General features: G+C 51.2%; 1 protein-coding gene across 3 annotated transcripts in view; it reads right to left on the minus strand.

The window, feature by feature from the left end:
• The window catches only part of LOC135908902 (uncharacterized), a 636,710-nt gene that overhangs the window by 395,902 nt on the left and 219,758 nt on the right, over positions 1-21,050 (minus strand). The window contains exon 1 of one of the 3 annotated variants that reach the window (XM_070532481.1): positions 11,735-11,829. The exons of the other annotated variants lie outside the window; for them this stretch is intronic. The gene's annotated coding sequence lies outside the window, so the exon portion shown is untranslated. Of the gene's footprint in view, positions 1-11,734; positions 11,830-21,050 lie in introns of those variants that run through there. 3 annotated transcript variants of the gene reach the window in all.

Raw genomic sequence — 21,050 nt, forward strand, 5'->3', positions numbered from 1 at the left:
CCCTTCCTTCGTCCCCGTATCCCTGCGGACCACCGTCATCGACCGTGGGCCGCGTAATAGCGAAACAATGAGACGGCCTGCTTGGCTATGCAGGCTCGCCATCAAAAACTCGTTCGTGCTGCGCTACTTAGCTGGATGCAGCGACGGGCCCGTAATTAGAGAAGAGCCAACTCCCAGCTACGAAGGAGAGGGTAGGGGGAGGGGGGGGGGCTGCTATCTGGCGGACCATGCGCGAGCGGGTTACGCCTGCCTGCCTGCGCCCCCTGTCACCGGGTGTACGGGCGACTACGAGTCGCGCGTGCGTCCTTGAGCCTCTGATATCGCGCATCAACGGGTGTGTGAACACAAGGCGTAGCTGGCGCCGAGTAGCTTCGGCAGCCCGAGGGGAAAGCGACGAGCGCGCGTGAACGTCGCGTCGTCTCGCCCGCATGACGAACGGCCGGGCAGGACCCGTTAAATAATAATCGGGCGGGGGGGAGACGCTCGCATATTTCGAGCGAAGATGGGGCCCTCGATACGGAAGACACGGGGGCGACGACCAAGGGGAACAGGTTTGTTCCAGCGCTGAAGAAAAAAATAACTGTGCGACTCGGAGAAAACTCATCACCCGAAGCGTCCAGTATAATGTCTCGGCTGCAGATAATGGCCAAGAGGGCCGCCGGACGTTGTCTACGACGCTTCTCGCGAAAACATTACGCGGAGCAATGTCGAGGAAGGCACGAGAAGGAATGTGTGTAGCCGATCGCGCGCTCGAGGCACCAGCATGAAAATGAGGTATACGGTGTACAAGTCGCGTCGCGCACACTGCACCACTGGGCTGACGTGACAGCGACGCCGCAGGTTCGACTCTCTCACGTTCTATTCCGGCGGCTCTGAAATCCACAAATACCTGACCGTGTAATGGCAGCCTAAGAACCCTCGCAGCTGAAGAAAGGTCCATTCTGGAGGTTGCACATATTCTGCATTACGCGCGAAGTGCAGTCGATTAAGCTAACGCGGCGGCCATTTTTCTGTCCACTTCCTTGGGCACTTCTGTAAGTGTAGATATGAGTCTCGGAGTGTCGGGCCCTCACCGCTTCATCAGCTTGTATTGATGTGGTCATGACGGTTGCCTATAGGACGCCAGATCCTATGGCCAACGAAGTCAAATTCGTTGAGCAGGCTGCATGCCAGCGCACAAGGGTCGGGTCAGCTATTCCCGACCAAACCCGAAGAAGCGCACATTATCTTCCTGCACTCTCCTTTTTCACTTCGGCACACAGTGTCACAAGAAAGGTCGAGCTGCCGAGAACCACCGTGCTTATATTCGTTGTCGAGTCAGAGTATCCTAGCCCAACTTTTTCAATCAACCCGTTTTCGTAAAATTAATGTAAACGAACGTCAACGTAACATAGCGTGTAACATATAATACGCCAACGTACAACATAATAATGTCAATATGTTCGCGTGCGCGCAGACTGCGCGCTGCATGACATGCGTGCAACAAAAAGCGACGCCAATGTCTTAAGCGCGGTTGCGGTAACATAGCTGAAGCTGAGTGCAGCCGGACGATGTCTTTCGTACATGACAAGTCACAGAAACAACTCGCATGAATACGCTTCGACGTTTTCTTCCTTCTTTCTTTCTTTCTTTCTTTCTTTCTTTCTTTTTTTGGAAAAAAAAAGCGGCGAATAAGTAAGCGCACGCAACTGCCTATGAGACTTGTTGTCCCGCTTGCACACCTGGTCTCCGATGTACACGCACAGGTTTTCGTGCACTTTTAATCTCTTTTGTCGAGCGTCAGCTCTTTCTTCGGTGGCGCTTCTTCACCCGCCGTGGTTGCTCAGTGGCTGTGGTGTTAGGCTGCTGAGCACGAGGTCGCGGAATCAAATCCCGGCCATGGCGACCGCCTTTCAATGGGGGCGAAATGCGAAAACACCCGTGTACTTAGATTTAGGTGCACGTTAAAGAACCCCAGGTTGTCGAAATTTCCGGAGTCCTCCACTACGGCGTGCCTCATAATCAGAAAGTGGTTTTGGCACGTAAAACCCCATAATTTAATTTTTTTTGCGCTTCTTCACTTTCGCTCTGCGTATGTTCCACATAATTTCTAGCAATTTTGCAAATATATTTAACTCACAGCCGTCGTGGTTGCTTGGTGTCTTTGGCGTAGCGCTGCTAAGCACTATACGTCGCGGGAAGAAATGCTGCTCCCGGGGACCACACGTATACCCCTGTCACACGGGAAGATTTAATGTCATCCGAATCCAATGACATTTGCCATCGAATGAGTTAGGGGAACTCATTCGATTTCGAACCGAATGCATACTCTTGACCCCAGATATACAACAGCGACACGCAACGCGAAAAAATAATGCGTGCATCAGCAAAGTCAGAAGATACTTTTTTTAGACTTGTAAAAAGGGATAATTATTTTTGCCGCGATGATATTTTCACCACGGGCTGTGCTCAAGCGCTATTACTCTTTGCATCAGGAGTGTGTTGCGGCGGTCGGCCATATTGGATGGGTTGATCGAAGTGCTTTTAGCTGTGAATAATTGGCGTCAAAATGTCTTCGTCCGTTTTAAAAGTACTCGCAATAGTTCTTAGACGCGTTTAATAAACACAAAATTTATTTGAATTTCAGAAATTTTGTTCCAGATCGTCATTGCTATCATTTGCGAATGCGATTATATTTTAGTGTGTAGCACCGCAAGGAGACCGAATGGCATTCGATGCATCGAATGCCATTCGATTCGAATGACATTAAATCTACCCGTGTGACAGGGGTATTGGACGGGGTCGAAATTCAAGAACGTCCGTGTCCCGTGCATTGGATGCACGTTAAATAAACCCAGGAGGTCGCAATTAATACGGAGTCCCCCACTACGGCGTGCCTCATGACCAGCCCTTTAAGGCCTGGGCATCGAATAATCTTTCAGCCTCTTCTGGTTTATTTTATATCGCTAATCCTGTGCCGTTTTTTCTAAGTAGTTTTCTAACAAGTTAGCTCCTTTAACCGTAGCTACATATAAGTTACCGCACCAGAGAATAACAGTTCCTGCGTATCTCATTTAAGCGTTCATTTCCTTATGTCCCGAGAGGTGCAGGCGAGTGAAAAAGGAACTACGAAAGATAAATAGACAAAGATAAGAAGCTCTCAGAACGAAACGCGATCTTCCTGTTGCCAGCACCCCGAAAAAGAAAAGTCGAGGCGTCCCAGATCTCCCGCCATCCACTTCGGTTCCTCGGCGGCGGCGGCGGCGATACGCATCGTTCTCGGCGGCATGGGCGAAACAATCACTCCCGCGCCAAACCGAGCATGCTAAAAAACCGCAGAAGAAGCGGCCGAGTTCACTCACGTGACGTGCGCCGTTCGCTCCCCTGAGCAGAATCTTTCCGCTGCGCAGCCAATAGATTTTGCTCGCCCCTCTTCCCCATCCATTCGCCCTCCGCACCTTTCCAGCTCTTACGTCTTTCTTTTATCCAAGCACACTTTTATCCACAAATGCTATCGTGCACAAAACGCATGAAAGATATAAAGAAAGAGAGAGAACGTAGAAAGAAAACATTCGCTTTCGAGAATTCTGATCCCACTATACGCGATACGCTCGCCCAGCCTTGCGGTCACGGCTCATAGACTTCTTTCAGCCGGCAACGCTGCAGCGGCTCACGTGAAACTTACGCCGAGTAAGATGATGATGAAAGATGGCCTAAACAAAAGCTGAACACACCCAGTTTCCTTCCTACCAAACTTTTTTTCTGCGCCACACACACACACACACACACACACACACACACACACACACACACACACACACACACACACACACACACACACACACACACACACACACACACACACACACACACACACACACACACACACACACACACACACACACACACACACACACACACACACACGAAGTTGTGACGCTTATAGGCGCACGCCTTCTACCTGCACAAGGAACTGCGATTCAACGTGCGGTAGGAAAGAGCAAACAAAACGAAAGCGAACCAAGTCGCCACGGCTAGACAGTGCCTTGCTTCTGCATGGCTCCACGGACGGCGTACAGCAAGGCAAGGCAACGAGGTGTCCCGAAACAAGCAATGAAAACTTGGTAGCAGAGTTTAACGGAGAAAGAAGAATTCACTTGAGCAAACGCAAACAGATCATTCTGACTTATTCTGGCCTGCTACTCTGCTCAGAGCTTGCCGGCACATATCTGGGCGAACACTCGGGGAGAGCGGGAAGAAACCACACTTACTAAACGAAGCAAAATAGGTCAGAGCACACACAAAATGGCTTTTTGCAGATGCACGCGCGATCATCTGCAACACGACCACGAAAGTGTGTGGTACAGTCTAACCACCACAGAAACCCTAAGTAAGGACGCTGATAGTATGGCCGCGTGCATCTGTGTGTGTGCGCGTGTGCGTGCGTGCGTGCGTGCGCGCGCGCGTGTGTGTGTGTGTGTGTGTGTGTGTGTGTGTGTGTGTGTGCGTGCGTGCGTGCGTGCGTGCGTGCGTGCGTGCGCGCGCGCGCGCGCGCATGTTCACACTTGCGCGAGAGTGTTGATTGAGCCCCGCTGCGAAGGAGACGCAGCGGGATTCAGAAGGAACACTTGGAAGTAAAAGCAACCGACGAAACGCAGCATGGGCACCTTGTGATTATATTTATTTTTTCATTTGTTGGCTGTAACGCATGCCCGAATATTTCGACAATAGGAGGTCGGCGAACAAGGATGCTAAGCATAACCCAGCCCCACGCTGGAAGCGCATTCGTAAACACCACTGTGACGTCGCACGGCAGCAGCTTGGGCGCAAGGGTGCAACATTGGCGTAACGATGCTTATGGTCCACGTGCTGGCCCTACGTACGAATACATACACAGCCACATATATTCAGTACAGCACAAGAGAAGACCGGCCAAGGCCGCACGCTATGGGAATCGGAGGGACGCCCGAGGACACGCACCGACATTGTCCCACGGCACCACACCGCGCGGTCCCTACAAGTGATGGTCCCACGGTATAGGGGCAGGTATAGGGAAGAGATGGCGATACGGCGGGACGCCAGGCTTCGGATGAAAAAGGCTCAGTGCAGAGGTGAATGATGGCTCTAATGATGGCTAAAAAATGCACTGTCGTAGCCTCGTTGTCGCGAACCCGAAAAAATAATGAAGAAGACCTGGCTCCTCGCACGCACCGCGTGCGAAATTCGCCCGGGAATTGCCTCCACAGAGACCATATTTCACGTGGTGACCACCGCGGTGACACTGCCTGCTTCATTAATTGCCGTCTCCCCCTGAACGTTATATTACGCGCCGCCTACCGTCTCCTCGTATTCTCATTCAAAAGAGCCCCAGGACGGAGAAGAGAAAGAGAGGGGAGACAGCGAAGGAGGGCATCGGCGCCGGTTACGCGGGCACAGGGAGGCCATTTCCCGGGCGTCCGCGACGCCAAGGAGAAGTGAGCGGGCAATAAACTGCGTGCCGAGCGCCAGGCGGCATAAATAGAAACATAGTCGCAGTGAACGGCAAGAAGGGTTGAAACAGGAAGGGTCGCGAGAGGCAGGCAAGGAGTAGGCTTTCCTTTCTCCCCGTTCGCTTAATCGGCTCTATTTATTTTCCAGAGTTAGCTTTTCTCTCCCGTTTCATTTGTTTGTTGTTGTTTTTTTCGTTCGTCTCCTTTCCGGTCGAGCCTCTACGTGCCTCCAAAGGGGAAAGGTCAGCTAGAGGTCGAAGCAACAAACCAACCGAAGCAGCGGTGCGAAACAGAGAGGAAAAAGAAGAGCATGTGAAAGAAGAGATAATATTAGGCAAAGAAAGAGCGCCGCGTTGCCCACCACTCTTGTATCTTTTCCGTGCCTCGATGCTGGCGTGCGACGCAGATCGCGCCCTCTGGACCTGCGGAGACCCCCGCGGGCCAGCTTGGCAATATGTGCGCGCGGTCATTAATATCGCCGCTCTCTCGGGCAGCGTCGGGCATTTACGCCCCCTCTCCGAGGGCGCGTAGACGGCCACACGCCCTCCTCCTCCTCCCTCCTCATTGCGCTCTCCGTCCAAGCGGGCCGACGCCCAGCACGGTGCCGTGTTTGCGCGCGCAAATATGCGCTCGCAACGCGGCGACCGAGCCGTCGAGCCGCATCGCACGGCGGCCCATTTCCGGTAAACGGCGGACTGGCGCACGGCGCAGGCAGTTTTAATCGGAAGCTCTCGTAGGGGTCGCCATCTTGGCGAAAGCCCGACAGTATGTGTTCACGACGCACCGGTGGGCTTGCACTGAGACGCGACTGTGGGAGATGCACTCAATGGCACTGCACCCGCCAGGGTGGCTCAGTGGCTACGGCGTTGTGCTGCTGCTGAGCACGAGGTCGCGGGCTCGAATGCGGTCTGCGGCGGTCGCATTTGCATGGGGGCGAACTTCAAGAACTCTGGACCACATAGATTTAGGCGAACATAAAGGAACCCCACCCAATTGGTCAAAATAAGTCTGGGACCTCCACTACGCCATCGTGCCAGCTCTCGTAACAGACTGTGCAGTTTCGGTACGTTAAACTTTAGGAATCAGTCAGTTCTAATGCAAGAATGTAGACGTCTCATCGGTCAGTGAGTCAGTAAAATCGGCGCCAGTGAAAGGACGGATGGAATTGAAAATACCTATTGAACAATTTGGCAATTATAAAGTGACAGCAGAAAGCAAGGAAAAAATACTGTCTGTTCTTTTCACTCAACAGTCTGTGTGTAGGTGACAGGCTTCCGAGCCTTCGTGCGCCAAGTCCGCCACTCTCGCGAATATTGCGTTAGCATCAGACTAGGTTTGGGTCAAAGCCTGCAGATTAGTTGCGCGCTGTCTGACGTTCGGCGTATTATCTTCGGCAGCCTTACAACTTGCCCCCTGACAGCAAATGAAAGAAAGGCTGGATTCTTTCTCAAATGCAAACTGTTTATTATCTGCAGAGCGTCCGCGTGAAGCGTGTTGCTGCCTTCCTCGGCCGCGTCTCTCGTGCGTCTCTCCGTGCCGTCTCTCTGGTTCGGCTGGCCTCCGGCTCTTCTCTCTCGCCTCGCTCGAACCCCCGTGTCTACTCGTGGGTCTCTTCTTACAGTTCCAGAAACCATGGCGGAGCATCGGTGCGATGAGTCTTTCCTCGTGTTTACACAAGGGTCTCTTGCGGGGAGCAAAGTACCATGCGGGGCGCCTCGTGATCTACGGGATTGCGGCAGTGGAGCTCGCTGCCTGACAGGTCGGCGTAAAATGCGTGACGGCCAAGTTATGAGAGTGCGCGCCGCTCACACGGCCTACCCAAAATTTGCGACTGTCCTCAGGCGCACGTGTTCGTCGATGTCAATTCCTCGGTGTCCAAGGCGCGTTCTTTGTACTTCCTCAGCTGTTCGACGTTTACAGTTTTTTCGTTTGATCTTCCGGGGATGGGGGTAGCCTTGCGTGGGATCCACCGGTACGTAAGAAATTCTAGGTAGTACTTGGAAGATGTGCTTGGCACAGCTGCCGCGTCCATGTACCTTGTAGCGTGGTCGATGCCATACGAGGATATAACGTTCGCCTCCATCCAGGGGACCCATGTGATCGAGAGAGATGACAACATTGGGCTCGTTTGGAACTTCTCTGGGGCTGAGGCACTCTTCAACTCGAGTCGTTCGTGAGTTAATCATCTGGCACGTGTGGCATGACTCGATGTAGCGGCGGATGTCCTTTACTATAGATGGCCACCAGTACTTTCGCTGGACCAAGGCTTTCGTCTTCTCGCTTCCGAGGTGTCCGTTGTTGTCATGGAAGACTGCCATTACGCTGCTTCGGAGCGCCGCAGGAACCACTACCCTTTTGCAAGCTCGTCCGCCCTCGATCGATCTTCTCACCACGATGTCGTCTTCCACTTCGTAGATGGAGTTAACAGTTCCTGCTTCCGGCCGGAACTTTTGGCATTCGGGATCGCTCTCTTGAAACTGGCGGTCAGCGGGATAGGATCTGTATGTCTTTGAGGCGACGGGAATATCGTCCCTGAGTTCGATGCTGTGCTCATCGTGAGCGCAGAGCCCCAGCGCGTCCTTCCTCGTCCTTCCTCGTGGTGAACGTTTTATGGTGACGATGAAGAACTGAGCGCAGCTCATCTCGTTCGTCGGCGTTTGCGTCGCGGGACATATTGGATACTGCCTCTTCAACCTGATTGTTGTAATCTTCGTCAGGACCGGGGTCCTTTGTCTTTAGCTGTACGAAGCCGATATCGCTCGCCGGTAGTTCGTCTAGGACCTTGCGATTGCTAAAGGCTGTTATTAGAGTCTCTCCAACGCGATGCGCACTGTGTGCGCTTGGTGCGTGACCCGATGGCTCACTCACCGATGGCTGAACGGGGACGAGGGTGACGTCGTTAGTGGGGTGGAACGTGACGTCAACGTTCGCAGCGCGGCGCCAGTCCGAACCAAGAATCAGGTCCATGGCACCTGGCAACGGCGCGATGACTACATCCTCGAGCCGCACTGTCGATGTTCCGATGGTCACGTTCAGAGTCGCCACTCTCGCCGGTCTGATGCATCGGTCGAGCACTTCTATCGTTTCGGGAGACGTCCAGGGTCGGGGATGAACCTCAGGGCCCACGGAGCTCTCGTCGAGGACGGAGACGTTGGAGCCGCTGTCTATGCAGACTCTGACCGGCCGGTTCTCAACGAAGCCGTTCACGATGGGTAGGGTGCCGCCCGTCGATTGCAGGAAGCAGTTCGCTTGCCTGGAGGATGTGCCGGCATTGCCTGCGTCATATCTGGCTTCTCGGCGTCGTTCCGCGTGGATTGTGGCCTCCGTCTTGGGTCTGGTGCACTCCCTCGACAAATGTCCCATATTGCCGCAGTTAAAGCAGGCTCGTGCTCGGGCCGCTCGAAGTGGTTCTCGGTGTTCGCGCCGCATTGACTGATCGCTCGGCACGGGACGTCCGTCGTCAGCTGCCGCTCTGTTCTCGTAGCTGTTCCTCGTTTGGTTTCGTTGGCTCTGTTGCCCAGCTTGAGATTGTCGGAACTGCGTTGTTTGCGTCGTTATTGCTTTACGCCGCCTGGTGTCGAGCAGCGCTGCGCGGTCTATCAAATCAATGACGCTGCTGCAGGGCTGTGCAGCGAGAGGATTCGCCCAGGTGTCGTCTTCGATCCCGCTGAGTATCAGCGAAATTCTCTCTTCATTCGCAAGCGGGTAGGGAGACTTGTCCAGTAGAGCGTTCTTAGAGTACATGTATTCCACTAGGGTCTCCGAATTGCGCAGTTTTCGTGAAGCTTGCAGGTCCAAGAACTCTTGCATTGTGAGCTTCCGGTCGAACCGAGAGGCAAGTGCTTCCTTCCAAAGGTCCCACGTTTCACAAGCCATACCGTAAGAGCTGTGCCAGTCCTTTGCGGCACCTTGCAGCCGGGTTGCTGCCGTCGCGAGCGTCAATGATGGGGACCAGTGGGCCAGCGCAGCAATGCGTTCCACCTGCGCAATCCACGTTTGGACATTTCGTTGTACATCACCGTCGTACTCGGGGATGGCGGACGCGGTATCGTTCGTAGACTGAATCAGCACGGGCGGAGCTGGCGCGGACATTCTCGACAACGCTTCCGTCATCTGCAGCTGCGCGCGTGCGAACATGGCCACGATTTCAGTCATGCTTGGCGTACCTTCTGGAGCTGTGGCAGTGGTGTTCTCCGGCGAGCGCTGTGGAGGTGCGCCACGGTTGACTTCAGCAGGCCGTTGGTTCGCTGCCGTAGCGGAGGCTTGGATCCCGTCGTAACGTTGGGAGCCCGTTTCGTCCCCAGCTTGCGCCTGCGTTGGCTTCGGTTCCGCCGTTGTGTCACTCGTAGCGTGTGACCCGCGTTGCTGGGTTAGAAGCCGTCGCAGTTGGTCAACCTCGGCACGCAGACTCTCGATCGTAGCCGGCGCCTTTGAGTCCGCCTTTTCGTGGTCGTCGCCGTCAGCTTCGGTCTGGAGGCGAGTGTTGTCGTCTTGGAGACGGGTCACGAGATCGTCCTTGCGGCCGCTGCACGGAAGTCCACGGATTCTCAGCTCGTCAGTCAGCTGTTGCTTTTTCAGGGCGCTCAGAACTTCGCGGACAGTTGATTTCGTCGGTGAATACATGAATGTCGACTCCGAGCTCACCGATGGCGTTCTGCTGGGCTCCGTGGTGGCCGCTCGTTCTTCGTTCGGGAAAGACACGTCTGCAGATCCTGTCGGCTGCGCCATGACAGCAAATGAAAGAAAGGCTGGATTCTTTCTCAAATGCAAACTGTTTATTATCTGCAGAGCGTCCGCGTGAAGCGTGTTGCTGCCTTCCTCGGCCGCGTCTCTCGTGCGTCTCTCCGTGCCGTCTCTCTGGTTCGGCTGGCCTCCGGCTCTTCTCTCTCGCCTCGCTCGAACCCCCGTGTCTACTCGTGGGTCTCTTCTTACAGTTCCAGAAACCATGGCGGAGCATCGGTGCGATGAGTCTTTCCTCGTGTTTACACAAGGGTCTCTTGCGGGGAGCAAAGTACCATGCGGGGCGCCTCGTGATCTACGGGATTGCGGCAGTGGAGCTCGCTGCCTGACAGGTCGGCGTAAAATGCGTGACGGCCAAGTTATGAGAGTGCGCGCCGCTCACACCCACACTACGTGCACAGTGATTAACGTCCTCCTGTCATTTCCTCGAGCATATCCAGATACTTTTAATGATGTGAGTGAGAAGGAGTTGGAGAGAGACGAACAGCAGCGCTGATCTATCGGTGAAAAAGTTGACGCACAGATCATAAGCATACCAAGGGGGGCAGTGGGAGCACACGACATGTGACACTGAAAGATCAAAAGATTCGTAGAAGTGATGAAATATCAGTCCATATCGTGTCCGTCGAACTATTGGCATATATACACCATTCGTTGTACAATCGTTCAGATGGAGTGCTAAATTTGTGCTGTCGCAGTGTTTTCAATTTACACGTCTTTAGCGGGATTAAAGTTCCCATTGTGCCGACCATTAGATATAAATCATCACGTCACAGTGCCGTCATTCTCTACAGTATTAAAGGCGTCATTAGAGAATTTGCGTCTTGACACCACTTTGATCCAGTATTTGGTGACGCATAAACACAATTACGTGCCTTGTGGCATCAACAAATGTGTACAATTATTTATTCATTTAGTTAGTTAATTAAATAGTTGGTTATTTATTGATTTATTTGTTAGTTAGTTAGTTAGTTAGTTAGTTAGTTAGTTAGTTAGTTAGTTAGTTAGTTAGTTAGTTAGTTAGTTAGTTAGTTAGTTAGTTAGTTAGTTAGTTAGTTAGTTAGTTAGTTAGTTTTCCGACCGTAAGCATTGCAGTTTAACACCCATTTACTGGTCTCTGCCCCAGTGTGGCATTAGAGAAGCTGGTTTCACCTCACCATCCCTCATGTTGTGGAGAAGCTAGTCTCTAAAGCATCAGCTGCGTATGAGTACACGGATATGAGAACAGAAATGAATTCCCAATGTGAAGCAATTTTCATATCTTTACATTGTGTAACGTTTATGTTTCAATTATGTTTTCCTACTCGAAGTAACGTTATCCTTTTCGAATTACTCGAACTACTGGAAGAATTAGCGCAACACTTCTTTCCCCACTCCCCCTCTAACACACACGCAGTTGCGTAACCTATTTTCGTATTGTGTCTTTCTCACAGATTAATGATATATCATAATCTTGAACAAAGTTACACTTAAATTAAAGAACTTCAAATTCATAAATAAGTCACCCGTAATGACAGGATACATACAACAAAGTCAAATTCGCACACTGAATGCGTTCGTTGAGAAGCTTGCAACCGGGCGTAGCAAAGAAACACGCTGACTTTTTATCCTTCACCGCAAAGTGAGAACAGAAGAAACCGAATAAAATGAACGTACCGCGATAGAATGGGTCGACAGCGCTATCACTAAAGCATAGAAGTGAGAAAAAGAATAAAGCGTGCCACTATCTCACGTCCCAAGAAACGGCAACATTCTACAGCAAGATTGAAAAGGCCTGTCAGGCGCCGCCCGAGGAAGCGGAGACAGATTAGGGTATTGTTCCATTATTGCCACCGGGAAATCCGATCGATCAGGTGCGGGATTATATACTTTGCGCGTATATACAGAATGGGGGCGCTAAGCGCATGATTAGGGGGGTCTTTCCTGCACGGCACGAGCCCTGTCGGTCTCTTATTTCCCGCGGTGCGCTAACAATGGCTGATAAAGCAAGTTGTAAAGATTGCACGTCAACTGGAAGATATGCGACGGAATCACGTCTGCGGGCCCGCACGAAATCCAGGGATAACGCCTAGACACGCAGTTGCGCTGCTTCACTTTCTGCTTTACTTCCTTCGTTTCTTTCTTTTAAAGCGAAGCAGTATAAGGTCAAAGTTCAGCGCATTTTTCGTGTGCGTCAGTAAAAACTAGCATCATCAATGGCTCATAACCCCGTAAGCACTCATACCACCCTAAGTACTCATACCCCCGTAAGCAATAAAACATGCAATAGCTCATAGGCCCCTAAGGCAGAGGCTACAAGCACTCAGCGAAATGAAGCGTACAGTGCTTACAATGTTTCAAATCACGCATACAACATACAGAACAGCATGTTGAAAACTTGCATCATCAATTTTTCATACCCCCGTAAGCAATGGATATCCCCTAGCAGCGCGTTTCCTATGCGTTCTCCAGTTGCGATGGGAAGGCCACGATAGACGAAAAATCGTGAGCCATTCCCGTCTGTTACAACTTGCCGGTTGTTGGATCTGGAGGACAATCCCAATTGCTGTCCCCTAGATTTTTGGCCCTTGCCGTTGGGTGCGGGAGTTGGCCGTGGTTGAGGAGGACTTTGAGATGAAAACTGGAGGTTTATTTACATTATTTACAGTGAGAGTACAAAGAAATTAACAGTCATAAAGTCATTACGGGCCGGCAGCAACTCGGATGCTGCGGCGCGTGGCAAGAAGCTCGAAAGAGATCAATGAAGGAATGCCCTGTTGCTGCTCCCGGTCTCTAGCTTTTAAGCCCTTCGGTGTCACGAAGTCACGTCACGTTCGGCCAATCGGCGAGCCGGCTCAGGTGACGCCATTTTCGGCCAATCGGCGAGCCCGCTCAGGTGTCGTCATTTTCGGCCAATGGTAGGCGCCCGTGCGATTGTGTCACACCCGGCGCAGAGGGTCGCTCCTTGGGCTCTAATTGTCCGAGGGCTTACTTTTCTCTGCGGTATTGCCTTGCTGGCTTGCAAGCGCCGTCACACTAGGCGGAAGGGGGCGACGTTTCAGTGCTGCAAAGCAGCTTTGCTCGGGACCTGTGTTACCTGGAACCGTGCCAGGCTCCCGCTACACTTTCGGGAAGAGTCAAGCAGTGAATAGCTCCACCTGCGGCGCACGAGGTGGGGGACGCCAACTCGTTTGCACGTGCCGCGCCTCTGGAACAGGGTAGATGTGCTTTTGCGCACCTTAATTAGCTGTGGCGCGATTCCATGTGGTCTGGTGAACTCGAAGGAGGCTCAGGAAAAGGTCCCGTATCTAACACGGTGTGCAACTGGCCTCGGCCATGTCTACGCACACACTGCCCTCTCTTAGTCCGCGCTCCAATCCCGTTCCTGGTAGTTTCCCCCGGCTCCCCTGTGATCATGTTGGAGGCTTCAATGCAGACATTTCAAAACCAGACAGAAATGGCTCAGTCAGTTGGTGCTAAAAAAAAGTTTGGTCTGAGGTGCCCCCCCCCCACCCCCAATCCAAGTCACTCAACTACTAAAAACAGTCATGTATAGATTTAACTTTGACCAAAATTCTGTCTAAGGTTGTAACCGAACCAATCAGTGTATATTACAGAAATCACAAAGCTATCGTCCCCTTACCCAATCGTGAAATACACTTACCTTCCACCTTCACAGAGTAGCATGGCTCCTCAATACCTATCCGTCCGTCCGTCCTTTCTGTCTGTCTTTTCTGTCTGTCTTTTCTGTCCGTCTTTTCTGTCCGTCTTTTCTGTCCGTCTTTTCTGTCCGTCTTTTCTGTCCGTCTTTTCTGTCCGTCTTTTCTGTCCGTCTTTTCTGTCCGTCCGTCCGTCCGTCCGTCCGTCCGTCCGTCCGTCCGTCCGTCCGTCCGTCCGTCCGTCCGTCCGTCCGTCTGTCTGTCTGTCTGTCTGTCTGTCTGTCTGTCTGTCTGTCTGTCTGTCTGTCTGTCTGTCTGTCTGTCTGTCTGTCTGTCTGTCTGTCTGTCTGTCTGTCTGTCTGTCTGTCTGTCTGTCTGTCTGTCTGTCTGTCTGTCTGTCTGTCTGTCTGTCTGTCTGTCTGTCTGTCTGTCTGTCTGTCTGTCTGTCTGTCTGTCTGTCTGTCTGTCTGTCTGTCTGTCTGTCCGTCCGTCCGTCCGTCCGTCCGTCCGTCCGTCCGTCCGTCTGTCTGTCTGTCTGTCTGTCTGTCTGTCTGTCTGTCTTGTCCCAACGGGCAGAAAATATGTCGCCTTCTGCCTTCGTTTCCTTTTTCCGTAATTCAGAACAACAGTATCACAAAACCGAAGCTGCTTACACAATTAACATTAATTAATTAGATAAAGTCGGCTGTTTTACGAGCTGATATCTCGGTGTGATTATGAGGCATGCCGTAATGCGGCACTCCGGATCAATTTTTACCACCTGGGGTTCTTTAACGCGCACTCAATTCACGGTACACGGACGTTTATGTGTTTTGAACCCATCGATATGGGAACGCCGCGGGCATGATTTGAAGCCGTGACCTCGCGCCAAAGCCACTATGCAACAACCGCTGAATCGATTTATAACTAAACCAACCCTACGGCTCAATAAGCATAGCAGTCACAGAAATGGCCGGAAGAAGATGCCGGTGCCAGCCTGCTCCTCGGTTTCCCTTTCCTGTCATGTGTATGCATGTTTTCAAATCAAATAACAGTAATAATTGTCACGTCGACCGGCCGTCTTGAATGCCTAAATAAAAGATAAGAATTTAATACATGTGCTTGCATCAAGTTTTATTAAGGCGCAGAAAACTCGAATAAAAGTTAACGGCAACTTCTCATAACGATGTGTCGATGTAGCTCACCAGCACATTGCCACAGCGTCTTCATTCGCGCGAAGAGTGCCAAGAACCACGCGCTCTTTCATTTTTTATTTTTATCTCAGCCAACTAGGGACACGGACTGTTGACTCTGGTCGAACGGATTTTTCTTATACAAAGTAGCGCCTCGCGGAGCCCTGCTGCACGCATACACGACCCGCACTCAACGCCACACAGCGCGGGCCCGCATGGAGTTCCTTTTCACGCTGTCGCCTCTGGATGAGTGCAGAAATTCATTCCGGCGAGTTGGTGCAGCACAGCGCGCAGTCGGGTCGCTACCACGCTCAACCGGACAGGGAGATCGTTATTGGCGCTGCCTGAAAAGCAATTTGCAAAATAGATCCCGGTCCTCCCTCATTCGCGCGTAATTACCCTTATTAATCCTGAGCGGCGGAAGAAGAACGCATCGCCGGTCAGCAAAAAAGAGAACAAAAGGGCGCCCTGCACCCTCGTCCTCCAGACAGCTCTCTTCTAAACGCCCTCTCCAGCTCGCATGAAGGAAAAGAACAAAAGAAAGCGCAGGAAATGAAAACAGCAAATAGGGACGACAGCAAAAGCAGAGAGAAAGAGAGAGCTGAAAGTCAACGAGCCTACTTTAGAGGGACTGCTGGGAAATGACATATATCCGTGATCCCTGTGGTAGAAGGCGGAGGAATATCCGAGGCACGAACAAATATGCGCGAAAAGTGGTGCCGAAGAAGGCACGACTCGCGAAGTGAGGCTTCGAAAGAAAAGCACAAAGGCTCAAGACGAGACGGGAAAATAAGAAAACGGACGTCGAAATTATAGGAAGAGTAAGTACAAAAGGAGAAGGGCGACGTTGCTACGTTGCCTGATCTCGCGCTAGTAGAATTCTCTCTAAAAGTTCCGGAGAGTAGCGTAAAGATAGGTGAAATAACTAGCACTATGAATAAAAGGTAAGCGATAAAGAAAAAAAGAACACAAGACTAGCAAATGCTGCAAAAGAAAAGTAGATGGAGCCACATAGCACGCCGGCAACGTTTCGTAGGGCAAAACAAGACAAACGGTACAAACCGCGCAGAGAAAAGGCAACCGAGACAAGCACACATACTATACGCGCACGGAGGAGTGGGCGGGCCGAAAGGCGCAGTCGAGAAGCAAGAAAACGAGAAAACTCCTCCTCGGGAGAGATGGGCAGGAAGAGGAAAGTCATCTTTCCGAGAAAAGGAAGAAGAGCGAGACAGGGCGCGCTACGCTCCCAGAGACGGCTGCGATAATCTAAGGGCAAACACGGGCACAAATTCGCACGCACGCGCCGTCGCACACGCAGCAGGGCATCGCCCCCTCCTGCTCCGCACACGCCGCTAGCACACACGTACAGACACTGGCCAACACACGCACGAGCACGCTCGCACATACACACTGACGCACTTTTTCTCCACGCGCGATGGCTCTCTCCACATCGGCTCGTGGTGCAGAGCGGAGGTGAGAGAGAGAAGTAGATGTAACTAGAGAAGCCTCCAGAAGCTCATGCAAGTCAATGCGACAGAGCTTCGTTCCGCTCGGAACACGTATATAGGAGAGCGACCGTATACTTCTTTTATTTTTCCTTCTCGCCCACTCGCTCTTCATTCCTGTTTTGTCAACTGCTGCTGTTTTCGGGGAAGAAAAGGGGGAAGAGAGGACGAAAGTGTTGTAATCGATTCCTCATTAAAGGGGGTCAGAATGAGAGCAGGAACGCAGGAGCTGTAGGCGAGGGCGTGTGTTGTGGTCCTCTCGTATACGACCCCAGCCAGCCACAGTCTTTCCTCCGCTCATACTTCATCTCTCGCAGACACTTTAGCGCCGCTCTGGGAACAATGTGCACAAAAACGGCCTATTTTATGAGCCCGCTTGCGTCTCGCGGTTAATCTGCGCGTACACACTCTCCCAATTGGGGAAACCGAAGCAATCATTCTCTTTCGAGCGGAACCGGTGAGTCTACTGGCCACGGTAGTGCGAGAAGTTAACGGCGTTTGATGTAGCACGGCCACACACGAGATTGCGAAAGGCGCCATACTGAAGGCAGCGCTCAGGCTTAATTTGTACCGCCTGGGGTTCTTCAACATGCCGCGAAGCTCGGTGCAATAGTGCTTTTTTTTTCTTCTTCATTTCTTTTTTGGATTCGGTGTTCATGTAATTGCGGTCGCCAAAGCCGGAAACTGAACCCTCGCCTTAGGTCTGTTTTAGTTCTCTCTTTCTCCCTTTGACTTTGTCTACACAAATGTCAGCGAAGTTTGATGTGGTTTTCTTAAAGTTTTGCTTTATGCGAGTGCAATGCAAAGCAGGCCACTCCATTTTCTCATGCGAATATCCAATCTAGACGCCAGAATTGAAAAAAAAAATGTGCCCATAAGCACGCTCGATTTCTTTTTCTTTCTCTTTCTTCAAAGGAGAAAAATTTCCCTTTCCTCCGAAGAGTCAAGCATTGACTGTGATAGGAAGGCTTTGCGTTGCGTTTCCATTTGTGGTACGGTGTTCCAACTATACGCGGGCGGCACTCTAAAGGCATCAATACGCAGGGCCTGTAATGACATCGGACAGGCGCCACTACGCTGCCCCTAAAGAGCAGCGCCAGTAATATTAAACTTCTTTCAGGTTTGAGCACTGATATTATTTCGCACTGTTCATATTTAATAGCCCGAGAAGAGTTAAGAATAAAAGGCATGCGCTGTAAATGGTATGTTCCATCACATTTGTTTGTGCGCTGCCATTCCGAAACCTTAGAATAATCATTTAGTCAAGAACGTAATGCCTGGTATGAGGAACTTAGTGATTGAAAAGTGTAGCAATATAACCCGCATGTACGCCACGAAGAAGCATATGAAGTACATATAACTAAACATATACCGAGCCCCACGGCGACGACGACGGCGAACATTTGCTTGCATCCATAAAAATGCTATCACAATGAAGGTAACGAGAAATTTTCGCCAGAGCAGGCTAACTCACCTCACTACACTTGCTTTGCTGCTCTGCTAACACTGTCGAAACTTGAAACTTCCGGAGAATGAAACTTGCGACTACCTCGACTGGGCGCCTGGCATGAAAGTTTAGCACAACGTACCACGCCCTTCGCAACAGTCACACGCCGACAGCGACAGCCCCAGCACACCAACTAGCACGTTCACAGTAAACAACTAATCTCGTCAGAAAAGAGAGAAGGGCGCGGAAGAATTGTGCATAGAGAAGTTGCGCAGCCCGCCGCTTGCGGGAAACCCCTGATCCCCACTTCATTTCGGTCGGGACATGACACACCGACATCGCATTCGGGCAGGTAGCTAATTCAAAACGTGATTTACGAAGACATACATCTGTAGAATAAAGTGTTCTATAAATATTGCCGAGAGAGATGTATGTAAGTGTCGAGAGACCTAAGCGCAAATCTGAGGTAAGGTGCAGGATTACTTCGCTTTAAATGTTTTTTCACTTCTCGTCCCTGCCAACTACCCGCCACGGTTGCTCAGTGGCTATGGTGTTAGGCTGCTGAGCACGAGGTCGCGGGATCGAATCCCGGCCACGGCGGCCGCATTTCGGTGGAGGCGAAATGCGAAAACACCCGTGTTAGGTGCAAGTTAAAGAACCCCAGGGGGTCGAAATTTCCGGAGTCCTCCACTACGGCGTGCCTCATAATCAGAAAGTGGTTTTGGCACGTAAAACCCCATAATTTAATTTTTTAATTCTCATCCCTGCCAACTGAAGATGTGACACGCACCAACTGGAAAAAGCTTCCTCCGTTTCCTTCTAAACTGCATGGTTGAATTATATTGGATATTTCTCACACTTTACTCCTCCTAAATTTAACTAAGGGCTTGGCCACAACCTTGTTAGGTTCCAATATATGCGTCATACCGACGAATTTCTAGACGTAAACCAAACGCCACAAGTTTACCCAGTAAGAACGCGCAGGTGGACGGGGTTATGGACTAGGACAATTATCCTCATAATTCGCGTCCTTGCTGCCTAGCTAGCACTGCAGATCTTACGCTCTTCCACATTATTCAGCTCTAAACCTGCCTGCTGTCGTGTTGGTGACTATGCCCACTTCCTACCAAAACCAAAGGTATACCCTGCAGTTATCATCGGCGACACGCTGAAGAAAGCATGCAAGAGAACACCAGGAGTGGCGACGCAAAATCTTCTATACGTTTCCTAGTAATAAAGTACCCTCTCTCTCTTTCTCTCTCTGAATTATACTAGCGATTTCCAATTTTAAAATCCAAAATAAGTTCGACTCAACGCGGTGCGTTGTTGAACGGATAAGAAACATTTCCTACCCTGTTTCAAAGAAGTAAGGCTGTTGGCACTACGACGGTTTGCATGGAGGAGCGTCAGTCTTAATTGTTACCAGTCAGAGCATAAAAACCAAAAAATAAGTAAGAAAGAAAGAAAGGCGCGCGGCAAAAAAAACCATGAATTGAAGCGACAAAACAGGGACGAAGCAGAACTGTACAAAAATCACGCCGACATCATTATATAGGCATTTGTCTTGTGCTCTTCATTGGAGGAGATTTGTCGACAAAAAGCTTTCGCAAAAGGCGAATCTTCCCGACGATGTAGCCTCTAAGAGTCAAAGCAGGAAAGACACAGAAGAAAACGAGGCACGGCGGGCCATTGCGAGACAAAGTACTGGATATCACAGGCAACCATCTTCCATCGGCGGCAAGTCAAGGAGAAACAAAAGAAAGCCGAATTCGCAAAGTGACCCGCTATACAATGATCGAGAGGCGAGCTTCTTTAACAAGGTCTTCCGGGTCAAAAGAAATCGCAAATGACGTCGTTCGACTGAGGCCATAGGCTGATAGGAATTGAAAGGAAACACAGAAAAATGGAGAAAAATTCAAAAGGACGCACCGAAGAACTCGACTTCCTTAAGAAAGAGAGAGAGAGAAAGCAAGAGGGACGACACGCACAAGCAGCCGAATGAAACCAGAGTCCTAATAAAGGAACGAGTCTTGCCAGCAGAGCGGCAGACGCGAGACGAGGGATTATGCGCAGCGAGCGCCCTTCGCCTCCTCCTCCCCATCGCTCGAGAGAGAGTCTGTCATCCCGATGGAAATGACCGGCAGACTGTGTCTCCCGTTCCACTCCTTCTTTTTCCGCTGCGCGTTTTCTCAACGCCCTTTCTCTTCACCCAACCACCCTCCTCTCCTTCTTCTTCCCTCTAGCACGCGCTGTGCGTAGGCCCACTCGGCGCCGTCCTTAAATCGAACTGCTTTCGCCTCGAGTCTTTCGTTCGCCACCGTTCACTGTGGCACTCGTTAACAAACCCGCGGCAGTCTCTGTCCGGCCACTCTACGCTGGTGCACGAAAGACAAAATTTCAGCGAACGCTTCTTTTTTCTCGCATGCGCGTAAGCAAGCACCGGCGCGGGGCCAAAGTTTCATTTCAAAAGGATCAGCGCGCGTCTCGGGGCTTTGCGTACACTCTAAATGCAGATGACGCCAGAGTACGCAGTGGCCTTTATTTGCCTTTTCTCCATCCCCTCCGCCCCAACTCGCTCTCGCTCTCTCTCTTTGGTGTCTCCTACTCGGCCCCAATTTACCCCAGTGTTCGCGTCCACCGCACATCGCTTCCCAGTCAAGCAGGAACAAGAAAATGCAGGCGACGGAGGGCAGCGACTTCGGGAACCCGCAGTGTCGCGGGGACTCTGCAACTGACACTGAGCTCTGCTCGACACGGGACGGCGATCACTAAAGCCGGTACGACGCCCAGCGATTTTAAGAGCGCACTAAAGACAGGCTACTGGGGTCCGGACTGGTACCCATAAAGGACAAAAAAGATTTCCCTTCCCCCTCCTATGCGACGTATTTTCCGACTATTATTTAAGCTAATAAACGGTGGATTCACTTCGTACAAGGCATGAGTAATAATTGCACGCTGTTTTTGCAGTGGACATACGCTATGATGGTGGTGCTTATAAAAGGATTCTCTAAAATGTTTGTTTTCGTTCATCTGGTGGAAATACGTTTATTCTTTAGCGGATAAAAAATAGGCCAAACTCT

The sequence above is a fragment of the Dermacentor albipictus genome, chromosome 1 (genome assembly GCF_038994185.2).
Source record: "Dermacentor albipictus isolate Rhodes 1998 colony chromosome 1, USDA_Dalb.pri_finalv2, whole genome shotgun sequence".
Classification (NCBI taxonomy): domain Eukaryota; kingdom Metazoa; phylum Arthropoda; class Arachnida; order Ixodida; family Ixodidae; genus Dermacentor; species Dermacentor albipictus.